The sequence below is a fragment of the Bombus impatiens genome, unplaced genomic scaffold, assembly GCF_000188095.3.
Source record: "Bombus impatiens unplaced genomic scaffold, BIMP_2.2 scf_0191, whole genome shotgun sequence".
Lineage (NCBI taxonomy): Eukaryota > Metazoa > Arthropoda > Insecta > Hymenoptera > Apidae > Bombus > Bombus impatiens.
In genome coordinates, this window is record NT_176610.1 from 350785 (window position 1) to 365111 (window position 14327).

The 14327-nt window shown below is 32.1% G+C and overlaps 1 protein-coding gene and 1 pseudogene across 1 annotated transcript in view; both read right to left on the reverse strand.

The window, feature by feature from the left end:
• Window positions 1-14327, reverse strand: part of LOC100745007 (forkhead box protein O) — a 298728-nt gene that overhangs the window by 50743 nt on the left and 233658 nt on the right. The gene's annotated exons all lie outside the window — the stretch shown is intronic.
• Window positions 8433-13088, reverse strand: LOC112212454 (annotated as a pseudogene).

Below are 14327 nucleotides of genomic sequence, written 5' to 3' on the forward strand. Positions count from 1 at the left end.
AACGTAGAAAAAGACAACGCAAATTAAAGAGCATGAAGGATTGAAAATCGAAGCGTTCGGCAAACATTAAAGCTATAAATTGAAACCTCTAACTAAAAGATCAAAATTTTTTATTTTTGATTTATAATCAGTGAAATCTTTCCGACGTGTTTGTTACATTTTTCTGATTAAAATAAGACCACACACGATATAATTTGAAGAATATTTGTTTACTTAATAAATGATAATTAAATAAGTGATAATAAATATCAATAAGTAAATATAATCCAAAGTATTTCGTGGTTGGTTTCATTTTAATCAAAAAAATCTTACAAATACGTTAGTAAAGGTTTAATTTAAAACAAGGTCAAAAATAAAAAAGTATCACTTTTGTATCAGTATCTACATAATCGCCTCAACGATGCGTCGTCCCCGCTGATTTGACGGAACCCTCCCCGCACTTCTTTTTTTGGCAATTATCGGATGTTTTTTATAAATAAAAGTTGGAAAATGCTTGAAAAAATTTTGAACACAAACTAGATTTTTTATAGTATGACATTTTTTCTAAATTAAGTATGATCGTTTTACTTAATTTTCATTTATGGAAATGATATTTTATAAACAAAAGTGCGATATATAAATGACATCGGATATAGTGAAATAGAAGAATAGAAATTTACAGAATTAGGTGATGCTGCAATAAGTTAAAAATATCTTATTACGTAATATAGTGACTTTATTTATTTGATAGATGAACTTATCTACAATGATTGAAACAGGAAACTATGCCATTTCTTAATGCAGTATTGTAGTACAACTACAAATCTAAATTTGTACAACTACTCAAATTCTGAGTGACAACTCACAACTAACAATTCACAACAACTCGACAACTAACAACTCGCAACTCTCTCGCAACTCAATTGCCTTTCTCCGCCAAAACTCTTTATCACAGTTTTCGTACTCCCACCACACGTACGTGTTCCGCAGCCGTCCATGACCAATGATGGTCACGTACGCCTTTTCCAAGTAACTATTTTTCTGAAGGTCCGCGGACATACTAATGGGCCAGATGGCCCATTGGAATTTCCCGACCCCCCTGGTCTGTCAGCACTTCCACTTTTTATCTGCACTGTATTTCATCGGGTTTCTCTTAATCTTCCCATGATATTGCAGTAATAGAAGCGACAATTTTTAACAATCTGTAAATTTAAATTTAATGAAATTGTATGGTTTCGAAAAAGAATATATTTTCATGTCTTTTATTAAAGTAAATTTACAATAATTTTGAAACTCGATTAGAATAATCAAAAGCAGCAGTACTAAACTGAAATCTTTTGGAATAACTTATTAAAAAGCATGATTATATACTATTAAACATAAACATCTATTAAGGAAAGATCTATCATGTATTTATACTGATGATCTTATTAAAAATGTATTATTTCCAATTATTATCAATTTTTCCGAGAATATATTTTATTACAATAACGTCGGGTTTCATTATCAACTTTGAAATTCACGAAAAATTAATTTTTTATTTTTATTATTCTGCGAGAAAGGGAAACAAATTCCGCAAAAAAAAAGATCAATAATTCCAACAAAAGATAATGGTACGTATCATCCAGTTTCGTGACAGGTGGTTCGGTATATAAATCTAACAACAAGGTATCGTCCGTTACTAATTATACACAATTAAACTAATCTTGTCTTAGCCTTTTCCTCTATTCGTTTTCTCAGTATACGGGAGGTGGAGCGCAAAAACGCGTCGCGCAAGCTTGCGTGCTGTTAAACGCGGATCGCTGTTCAGAGCAGAGATGCCGTTAAACGCAGTTGAATCGCCATGAAAGGATTCTCTTCCTGGTCTTGGCAAAAAGCCGCGTTTTAAGGCTGCTAACCGGACAAGTGGACACGCAAGGACCGACTATACACTGGACCATGCCAGCAGAGTACTTTTGCGGAGCAGAAATACGAGATTCTAGTGGACAGAAGACGATTCAGAACTTCCCTTTCTACGGCGTTTATACGGAAAGAAAGCATCCACCACAGTTTGGAACTTGTGATACATATGAACTTGCATTCTATTCTGCACGGGTAATTCTTCTGATATCATCGTTGCTTTTTTATTATGCTTTCATCTTGTTGACAAATAGCAAGAAACTGTTGCAGCGGAAATTGATTAAGAAAATTTATGGAGGATTTGGAGATAAAATTTATGTTAGTAGTCTTGAAGAAATATCAGATAAAGATGTTGCTGTCATTTATACTTATGATTTGATATAATTGGATATAATTCGATTTTGGATATAACATTATAAAGTACTTAATTATATTTTACTACTAAGAAAAGTTTCTTTTTATAAACAATTATGAATAAAAATATTTTAGTTTCCATAAATGACACAAGTTATTAGCAAATATAAATCAATAATTGTTTCTATTACTTTTCAGGCTTTATCCAATAGAGTGGTGCAAGAAATTTTTGTTTTCTTAATTTCTCAATTTCTTTATATTAAATTAAAACGAGTTGTTACTGAAGGAATAATAAGTTTGATCAAATAGCTAATTTTTATCACAGTATTATAATTTTGCCGCGGATTCAGCTACTATCGTGTATCTAAATATTAAAATATTCATTAAAACGTTCTTAAATCTGCATATTTTCGAAGATCACTCAGGCTCGATAATTTTAATTCTAGAGAGAAAAATTTGAGAATTGATTTAGTATAAAGAAACTTGAAGTTTAATTACTTCTAGAATACATTGTTGAACTTATGCTCGAATAAAATGAATAATGTAGCGTTTCTAACAATTAATATTAAATTTTATTGCATATTTGGTGAAGCTGCAAGAAGGCTATTTAATATAAATCTTTGTCAAATAATAAAATGCTAAATTCGGTCAAGTAATACTTCTAATTGGATATTAAGTAACATAATTAACGAGAAACATCCAAAAATTTACGATAAAAACATTTATTTTCATCTTTTAAGAAAATCTTAGATCTTAGATTGAATATATATTCATTATATTTGCATGATTCGACGAATATTTACTTTGTACAAAATACTTTCAGCCGAATACAACCAAGTTTACCTATGAGTACTAATTTATGTATATATTAGATGGTAGACTAATGCATAGCAAGAATGTACCGGACATTTTACAAAATTATGAAATTTGTTAAACTTACCAATAAACAATATAAAGCAATAATTGTCTTAACATATATTAATTACGAATTTGTCGAAAATTTCTACAAACTTTCTAAATAATGCAATATTTCATGGCAGTATTTCATTCCGTTGAGCTGACTGTTGAAATGAGTCTGATATTTGTGACTCTTGTAAAGAGTTTGTCTTCTAATTTTTTTTATTAGGTTTACTTAGGATGCACGATGATTAGATAGTATCAGAAACGTTAATTTCCAATTAACGGCAGTCTAAGTGCTGCGAACTCCTTTCTACGTACTCTTAGAGCTTCCTTTACTGATAAGGGAATATATGTTAACTGCTCCAAAGCAAGAATCAAGAGTTATGGAACTTTCTAATATGTTCTATTTAAAACATGGATCGTAGAACTCTTTTTAGAAAACTGCTCACATCATAAGTTCCGATGAGAACAGATAAAGAAAAGTTTTTGAAAATAAAATTTTTGTTTTGAAAAGAACTCATAAAATATAAAAATAAACATTTTTCTACAACTGAAATAAATATTTCACTCGTCAATATTAAAAGAATTCTCAATTATTGTAACAAATAATGAATACTATTCAATGAATAGTACTACTACGATATTAAATAATTATTATAGTTAAATTGATATTATGAATATGTTATTTATTTGCAATATTTACATAGATATTTCACAGTCCAAAGCTTGTTTGTTTCTCTTTGAAATAAACTGCTGGGATGATGAGGACGTTACTGAATACATATGTGATATTTATATATTGTATATATTATCTATATATTGTATTATGAAATTGCCATGTATTTCAATTTATTTAAATTATAAAAAGATGGTATCCAGGTATTATTCTTGACATTCTCTTTTCTGTTCAATAGTTCTTATGAAAAATTATTTATGTTACTATTCTCATGTTTTTTATTCAATAAACATACGAATAGTATGATATTATATCCTTAAATGAAAATAGTACTTAATAATTTGATACTTCTATTTATCTTATGGTACCTTTCTTAATACATGAATTCTAATATAACTTGTCTCCATGGAACTTTTATTACACAGATTGTGAAATATCTGTTTCACGAGAACACTTTTCAAAGAAGTTCTTAAGGATAACATTTCTTTCCATAAAAATCGTACAGAAACAGATATTTTCTTAAACGAAACATAAGTTCGAACAGAATTAAAAAAAAATGAAAGATAATTGTTTAATTCTATTCCCGCTCTAAAGAGTGGCAAGTACCGTTACAAATCGGTTTCAAATTACATTTTGGAAATACGAAGTTTATAATACTCCGATATGTTTATTTCGGTTTTTATAATACTCGTACATATTTACGCATTCCATATTTGAGAGATGAATTTAAAAGGTAAAAATGCATTCAATGTACATAAAATGCAAAAATATACAAAATATCCAAAGTATAGTATTTGTTATAATATTATTTGGGCGAAACAAATCTCTATTTGCGTTTCATTTCCTCAGATGTTTTTATAAAATTTGCATAAACATCTGAAATTCACTAATGGCAGTCGTCTCTAACATTTTACAATCTGCATGATCATATTATAAGCCTTGCCAACTTTAAATAGAGAGTTTACGTGTTACTTTATGTGTTTCGAAACGGAACAGTACCAATAATTAGATGAACGCAGCGCGAACGCCTCTTAATAGATAGTAGAAGGGACAAGAGATTTATCATTCATATAATCCAAAGAATCGATTTCTAAACGGACATCGTTTAAATATTTACGGAGACTTAAAGTTCCGCTCAACTGTTTCTTTTGATAAGAGTGAAACTTTCGGAATATTTACGATTACGGCAATTTCGTACTTATGTAAAAGCTGTTTGAGTTATCGCGTTTCCATTAAAAACTGAAATTGCGAAGCCTGGCCGGTCGTTCTAAAAGCGGTACAGTTTCTTTTTATTCCCGAAGCTAAGAACTGGAATGAAATTCGTTTGAACGAAGTTTAAATTACCCCTTTAGTCCATCCGATCCTCGACCGCGGCAGTCCTACCTTCACACTAATTGACTTAATTTCTGCACTGATTACGAAGGTTATTTGCAGCTGCTTTAAACGTTGTAGAATTGGATCTGTATCTTTTCGAACGATTCATCCGCGGCCCCATGAAATACCAAATATCTTTGATAGAATTACTTTCATGCCGATACCAGTTTCTCGTCGTTCGTTGCCTTCTATTTTAAAAGGTATTAATGCGAATTAATTCTGTCAGAGGCAAGATTGCAGTTTTATTCGCAACTCCATGGCCAGATAAATGAATCTATATTAGAATGTAGTTCTGAATCTTTTCTTCAAAATTGTATTAATTGTATTTTGAAACAACCGAAAACATCTTACAATATAATTGGTGAAACGAAGGATAATGGAAGAATAAATTTTGCATTGCTTAGATAGTCGATTGACAAATATGGTTGTCTGATGCGCACTTTAATTATACCTTAAGTAATTTTAGTCCATGTCTCTGTTTCGCTATAATTTACATTTAATATCATATTTTTATATACTATTATTAAGATGTTTATGGGCATTGACTTGCTAGAATGTAATTTAATTATAAGATTACAGATAGGTAGATTCTAAACGATTTTATAAAAACTGTAATACAGATTATTATAATACAATTTTTTTTATTTTTTTAACAATTTATTTTTAAAATTTAATATTCGAGATGAGCAAGAAATAAATGCCCAAACTTTGATACTGTATTCCACTGTTCCTAATGCTAGAAAAAGATCATATACACATAGATCCAAAAACTCTTCCTCCTCGATATAGAGATACACTTTGTTTACATCGAAACTTTGCTAGAATAGCTGTCAGGTGTTTCAAACACAGGTGCAATTTCAAACACTGTCATCATTTCTTCTGCTAGAAGTAAATATGTTAGAGCAAGATATGTTAACATTGAAGGCAGCGTGTTTCATAGTATATCAGTATGTATCTGAACGTTTCGTAGTAAAAACAGTGCTATCAGAATGATATATCCTAATTTCGAGTAAGCAGATATTCACTTTACGTATGGGCGAGCTAACCGGAATGCCAGAAAAGCTCAAAATCTTAGAAAATCTAGACATTCCTTGCTTATTCCAATTAACCGAGGACGAGACAAACGTGTTCGAACAACTGAAGTTGAAAATCAGGTACTTGGACGCGTCGAAAAAATCCAAAACTAAGCACAAGACAGATAACATTGGATATGCAAAACGTTTCTCGTGAAAATATACGACAAATTTTATGAGAAAATCTGTTGGATCCGCGTAATATGCAGCAAGTATAAGAATTTCTGCCACTGGAGTATCAACCACGAGTAACCTAGTCAATGCTACGTGTAATAGTACATTAGTTTAGGATATTTCGAAATATTTGTATATAGCCTTCACGGATGAGGCAAAATTTATGCAAGGCGCTATTGTCAATTTTCATAACAAACATTTATGGATGAATAAAAATCCACGTGTCATTCATCAATCTAGAGAGCAATAAGTAAAGTATGGGCTGATTATTGAAGACTTCTTTATTGCAGCATCTTTTCTTTTGTTTATATTTAATGGTAGAAATTACACAAAATTTCTGTAAAATGATTTTTCTACGGTATTAGATGACACACTGTGTGCAATACGCAGTCAAATGTGTTTTATACAGAACGGAGCTTTGGAGTTTTATTTGTGGTGACTTCTTAAAAGTTAAAAGTGTTTATGATCATAACCCTATCGATAGTCTGGAAATACTCAAAAACGGGATTATTGCTGCATGTGAAGAAATTCGGAATACATCAGAAATTTTTGAACATTTTCGACAGCCCTCGAAACTTCGATGCGGAATATGCATTGTTGTAGAAGGAAATCATTTTCAGCAATTAAATAAGTTCTAAACATTTCTACAAATACTCCATTATAATCGAAGCGTCTATATCGCAGAAAAAAGAATTTCTCGGACCTCTGTTTATGTGATCCTTTTTCATCGTTAGGTAGATATCAAAGTTTGGCCACCTATTTTATTGTCACCTTGTGAATGCAAGATGAACAACGTAACTTGATCACTTGAATACTTCAATTGTTTTTGATGACAGGAAAAAATATCGGAGGAAAAAATGTTTGGTCGGAATGTTATGATATTCGATATTACGAAGAATAAAAGATTTTTCTCAAGATTATCGATGTTTTTTTAAAGTGAAAGTACATGTAATTGTTGTACCATTATGTTTGATGAAAATTAAGAGTATTTTCATTTTTTCTTACTGTAATGGTTCATGATTACAAGTGCGTTCTTGAAATCTCGTAATAATACTGAATTATGTCTTTTACAACTATAATACTATGTAATAGCGGATATGAAACGTTTCAATGTTCATAAACAATATGCAAAAGATTATACCACTTTAATCATAAAGTAACGTCGTGTTTATGTACGAGTATTTTAGTACATGTGTTTCGCTTTTATTCCCTAAAAAATCTCTAAATTTTTTGTACTCAAGCTCACATGAAGGTCATGGTACATATTATAAATCATTGGTTTGGTCTTGACGTTAGCTATCCCGCCACGATGATAAAATTACGCACTCTCATTTAAAAAAAAACATTTCCCGTTATTTGGTGAAGTTAGTAAAGTATTTTATACGATTTCTAGTCACTTATCAATATCTATGTTAATAGATATAATTTATCGACATGATAATCGCTTATAAATATCGCTATGTTAATCGATGATGTTTATCTGTCTAAGTGTTTAGAAGAATCTTCTTTATCTGCTTTCTAATTTAGGAACTAATAAATTTAGATCCTCAAACAATAGGCATTTTTATAAAGTTTAATAATGGTAAACATTAATTTTACATATCTGTATATTAGCGTTTAAAAATCAATTTTACCAGCTGATAACATTCTATTTTAAAAATCATAAACAATGATCATTGTAGATCTTTTTATTCGTAACTCTATAATTAAACTACATTGATTCTTCACATGAAAGAAAGCTAACAAACATCCCAGACAAAATAGTCTTCTACAATATCTCCAAAATTTTATCTACCCGTCAATTAATCATTGATTCATTAATGGTGAACATATTTTCAATCAGTTTACATAATTAATAAATTGTGTTTTTTAATAGTATGATTATTCAAATAGAAATAGAAAGAAATTCCGTTTATTTGTCACTATTTCTTTCAGTTTAAAGAATTTGAGATATTTATAACACTGTGATAAATTATTTTCGTTTTAAATCGTGGATCACTTTTTTATCTTCTAATGTCTGTAATTTATATAACTTCTATAAAGTCTATAGTATTTTAATACATTTTTTAGATCTTAATAAAATAATATATCTACATATTACTTTATTTACATCGTTCAATAACGCTGTATTTACGCAACATTCATCTAATTTCTATTGCTCGACCCTTAATGGGTTAAACGGCGTTACTAGTGAATCTTTCGTTGAACGGGGGGAACAAATCGGTGGCAAGAGGCAACGAATCATTTTAATCTCTGACGATAGAATCTCTCGTGAGGAAGTTTAAATTACGTTCGAAGGAGAGCAGCGTGCAGCTCGTCATTCAACCCCCGCGGCCATCATTGCCTTCTTTAACTTTCACAGAAAGGAAGACTTGGTCTGGGCTGGTAGAACCGGCAGTCAGCCGAGTATCTCTGGAACTTAACTTTCTTCCTGATTGACGTTCGGTTATTGTCGCATTTGCATAACTCACCCCAGCGTCGCGGGTCAGGTTCCTTTCGCGTCTTCTCTTCTGTCGCCGCGTCTCGAGGATGCTAACCAAGAGACAAGGACGTGAGCGCAAGACGGCAGGCTGAGCCAGACGAAGTCAGTAGAAAAGGTCGAGGGAACAAGCAACCGGTGAAGAGAGGAGGGAAAAGGGAAAGACGTCGTCGAAAGAACGGGAGAAGAATGCGGGAACGGCCGCGTGTCAAATCGAATTTGCCTCATTTGCCCTGAGCGGCGACTCTGCCGGCACGAGAATCTATTAGAATAATTTTTATGAATCTAATTTTAAATTCCAGCGAACGAAGTTACTTTACTGTCACGCTGTCAGCGGCTCTTTATTAAGTGGTCCTTCTTGCACAGCCGGTCCACGCAGCCGGAACTCGCAACCCATCGGAAACGAATAATTTAAATAATTTCTCCCGTCTAATTTCCCACCGCGTGGTCAATGTCGCGCGGGGAAACGAGATTTCGCCGATTACTGCCCGGATACGCTCGATTGTATTATTCAAAATACTAGCGATCCGCGCGAACTCGGCCACGCGCAACTGAATCACGCCGCATCGGTTAACTAACTCCCCTCGACCAGTTGTATTCGATTAAAGACCACCGACAATTATCATCTGCTTTTCGCTTGTCACCAAGATGTCCTAACGATTTGACTTACGTTTCGCCGTTTCATCATAATGTAAAGGAATGTATTTTGAAATTGTTTTGCAACCAAATTTGATGCTATCGATGATCTTTGCTTTAACCTTCTGTAATGGAACGTTACTAGAAAGTTCGCATACATATATAATACATATATAATATACACATGTAATATGTAATATATATTATTATATGTATGCCATATGCAGGATGCCTCGGTACAGGTAGTACATACAACTGGGAATGAGTTCCTGATGAAAAATAAACCATAAATATAACGAACATATAAAATAACGATCTTCTGTTTGCGGTTTCGTTTTCGAGAAAACGAGTTTCAAAATTCTTTGTGAGCGCGTACATTTGCTACGCTTTTGATTTAATCGATTGCGTTATACGTTAGTATTTCGACAATATTGTGAAGAATTAATACTACATTTTAACCAAATTAAAACTTACATTCACAAAGAAATTGCTGAAACTGTCGTTTATCCTGCCGTAAACAAGTTATTGCTCGTTGAATCACGGAAACGTAGATTAATGCCAATGAATTTTGAGTTCGTACTTGCTCAAATGTCTGTATAATTCTTTGTTGTAATTCACTGCCTGTATGTTCCTTAACATACACAAATTCATTAATGCGAGCTTATAAAAAAGATCCTATGGAATGTGTTTCGATGGTTTTGCAGGCTAAATCACCATTTCACCAAGACTAAGCTTGACATTGTTAATGTTGTTAGGGAAGTGATACATTTACACTGTACATGAGAGTGTGTGTGTAAGGGTCAGAGGGCGTCGAGGCTTAGTGGAGACAAAAGACTGTTGCCAGATGTTAGAAGAATCTAGGATAGTCGGTTGGCGACAAGCGTGCGTGCAAGACGTTCTTCAGAGTGTAATATAGATGTATAGCTATTGTGTGTGAAATATAACAAATTATTTGTATTTCCAAATCCTCGAATTTCCTAAACAAATGTTTACATGATCATAGATACCGTAACAAGTTTGGTAATCTAATACCATTATAGTGCGGTTAAGTCGAAAGTGTGGCAAGTGTAGTCGTGCACGGAGAATATTCAAACTTAATTTACTCGGAAACGAAGCCGCAAATAAGAAGTTGCTATTCTATATTTCCGATTTATTTTTTCATAAAGAATCCACCAATGCCCGGTTGTACTACCTATACCGACGCACTTTATACTATATAGTTCTATTGGGTTGTTCTATTACCACCTAATGACAAAATCCGCAATCACTTAGTTGCTAACCCAATATATAGTACGTATACTATATAGTACTCATGTATCTATATTTTTTAATTCTCCTTTTATCTATTCATCACTGCATTTATAGCGTATATTATACTATTATATTGATACTTAACAATCTATTTATAATAATTATTACTTCATAATAGACTATGGATATTTATACAAATTCATAATGTATATATAATATATATAATTTTATGATATACACATATAGAGTAAGTTCTAGATCGTGATTTTGTTCATCTATTAAATATTATAAATAATATTATACTTTGAAAGTTTCATATATATTCCCGTATGAATTTTTGTACTTTCATATTGATGCATAAAAACTCGCAGTCTACTTATATGCAAATGAAACTCTATATATTTATGTTTCAATGTTTATAAGGTAAATAGATGAAGTCTTATCTGTATTCCACACACATTTCTGTATTGTACAGAAACTATGCCTGGCTTAATGTTGCAACATCATGCGTCGTATTGCACAAAATTATTAATCCCTTGCTGTTCATCACATCCTTCGTACTCTATTCCTTCAAGAAGGTATTCATAATGTACCTATACTTTTACATTTTCTAATTAAATTCTGATATAACTGGATTAAATATCTTCAAGTAGTAATATTTTTAGAAAACCGTATGTTTTGTCCATTAAGTGTGAAAGAAATGTGAAATGAAATACAGTCTCGTTCCTACATGAGGTATAACCACAAAGAGTTTGGTGTATAATAAGGCATGGTTTACAATGATCAAATTTTTTTCCTGAATTATGATAACAACTGTATTAGTAACTTTAATTTGCTATATATAACTTGCTATGTGCTTTCATTTTCCATTTATTTGCAAACATTAATGTAGGTGTATAACTTCAGTTAATAAATCTTCAATGTATTTTTAATACAAGAATATTATTTATTTTTAAATTATGTTCTATTAAATAAGAACTTATCGATTTAAAATAAATAATAATGATACTGAATCAATTATTTGCATTAAATATCTCTAACATAAATACATACACTCTTGTGCTTCAAAACATTAGTTTATTCTTAATTGAACACTTTCGTTATACATCACGATTTCATTCAAATTTTTTATTCCATCGTTACTTAGAAAGTTAAGAATTTCTAAATGATTTCAAATAGTATCAGTACAATATAATATTGTAATTGTATAATATCATAAGATATTTATTTGTAATTTAAACAATATTAGGATTAATTCCTTGTATTAACATATTTAATACTAATCATGTAAAAATTATATGTTATAATAGTATAATTATATGGTATAGTAGTATTATGTGTATAGTATACATAGTCTCACACTTTACTGTTTATGTAAAGTTAAGTCGTTTTTATATAAAATTTTTGTATATCAGTGCAAAATTACATTTAAATTAATTGATTTAATTAAAACAGTACACAGTATCAGTACAACAGAAAGCAACTTTACGTAATCGACATTAGAGTGAAAAAGACGTATTTTTATGCGATCGATATGAAATCAATTTCGATCAATCGAAAAACGAGCTCCTACTGTTCTTACAAAGAAAACTAGAAAACAAACTTTAGTAGGACACTATAACAATTCCCAAAATTTCGTTCTATCGCTTTTTCTATCTGCACATTATGAGTATCTATACGTTATTAACTCTTTGACAATACAACGTAAGAGAAATTCAAGTAAGCTGTCAAATATAGTATTATAAATTTCATACGTGAAATGTCATTATAGCGTAATTTACTGCCTATAAAAAGTCGAAACTGCACATTTTTTGCATCTGATACCAGGAATGCAAAAAATTTTAAGGATAAATAAATAATTATTTTCTAAATTCATCTTGAGTTTTTTCTTATTTTATTACATTGTTAGAGGATTAATTTGATCACTAAATTTTTCAAAAATAAAAAGATAAAGAATGCCAGAAAGAGAATACCAAATATCTCGAGTCGTAGTCGAGTTTTACAACAATCACCAAGAAGCACCTGTGACAAGTGCAGAAACCCATCCAGAGACCCCATTTTCCTCATTCCGCAAGATTTTCGACGATTCTCGAGGAGCAACGGGCCGTGACGTCGAAGGCTCCGCTCCTCGGAGCACCAATTACGATTACCGAACGACCGTCACTTGCCATTATCGGATAGTTAACCCGGTAAATGGGGGAAAGAATGCTCCTCCTCGAGATGATGATGGCGATGATTTGATTCGCTAGCCTCGAGGAAGCAAGAAAAAATCGCGATAAGGCGCGGGCAGCCAGCGAAGCATGGAATTCCACCAGGCAGATGGAGTACCTCGACGCGGCCTATATTCGTGGTTTATTTTAGAACCACACTGAGTCAATCTCGGCTATGCACGCGCAAGCGTCCATCCGATACACCGAGGAACGCGTACACCGATTACAATTCGCTGGACATCATAGGTGCACGCGCCGTAAGCGATCCGCGAACTATCACGTACAACTTTCTCGTCCGTACTGATACCGAGCGAAAAATCAAAAGGGCCATTAGCATGTTATAGTACATCTTGTAACCATATTACAGGCATTTATGCATTTAGAAGATATTTAAAGGGTCGACAATGTGTATGATGCACATACAGTATGCCATATAATAAGTGGTATAATCGAGTAGGAGTTGATTCCACATGAAAAAATAAAACGAAAATATAGAATAAAACTTTTTCATATATGTTTCTTTTCGAAAAGATACGTTCAAACCTAGTTTTTTTGAAAATGAAGCTCTAAGCAGAAAAATTGTATTTTACACTTTTTACTTATTTTCGCACGTAGAATAACTTCCTGCTGATTTAGTATTTTAGACAAGTTTAAGTATTCGTGACAAATTTTCAAATTGGGTTTTCTCGGGAACGAAGTGTCATGTGAACAAATTTATTGCATATTTCCGATTTATTTTTTCACACAGGATTACCCTCTGCTGGCTTTTACTACCACTCACATGACACCCGATAATACGTAAAAATATTGTATATAAGATATTTAGTAGGTGAAGCGAATCTCCGTTCAGATTTGATTTTTTTAATTGTGCTCATAAAAATACAAATGTATACAAATTGTTCGACAGTTCGCGGAGAGACGCGTTCGCGGTAGATCGCGCCAACGAGAGTCGTAAATTCTCGTTACGATTAGATCATCGATGTTACGAATTGGTTGATCCCTTACTTCGATTAGGATAATAGAGGTAGTTGACTGATTATAACACTGAAGTAACAGGTTGTAATATATACTTTATTTCAACAGCTTTGTAGATATAAATAGTTACGCGTGCGTGTAGGTGCGTGTAGACGTATTCGCAGAGACGTGTAAATAGTAAGTTAAAACTGATGACTGATCAATGAACGAAAAACCAGTCAAGACATTAACTGGTCAACGGATGAAAAACCAGTAAGAGACTTTTTTGACTGATCTAAGGATGATAAACCAGTGAAGTTCAACGACGATGCTGTCGCAGAGGAAAATTATTGGGGGGGGGGGGGGGC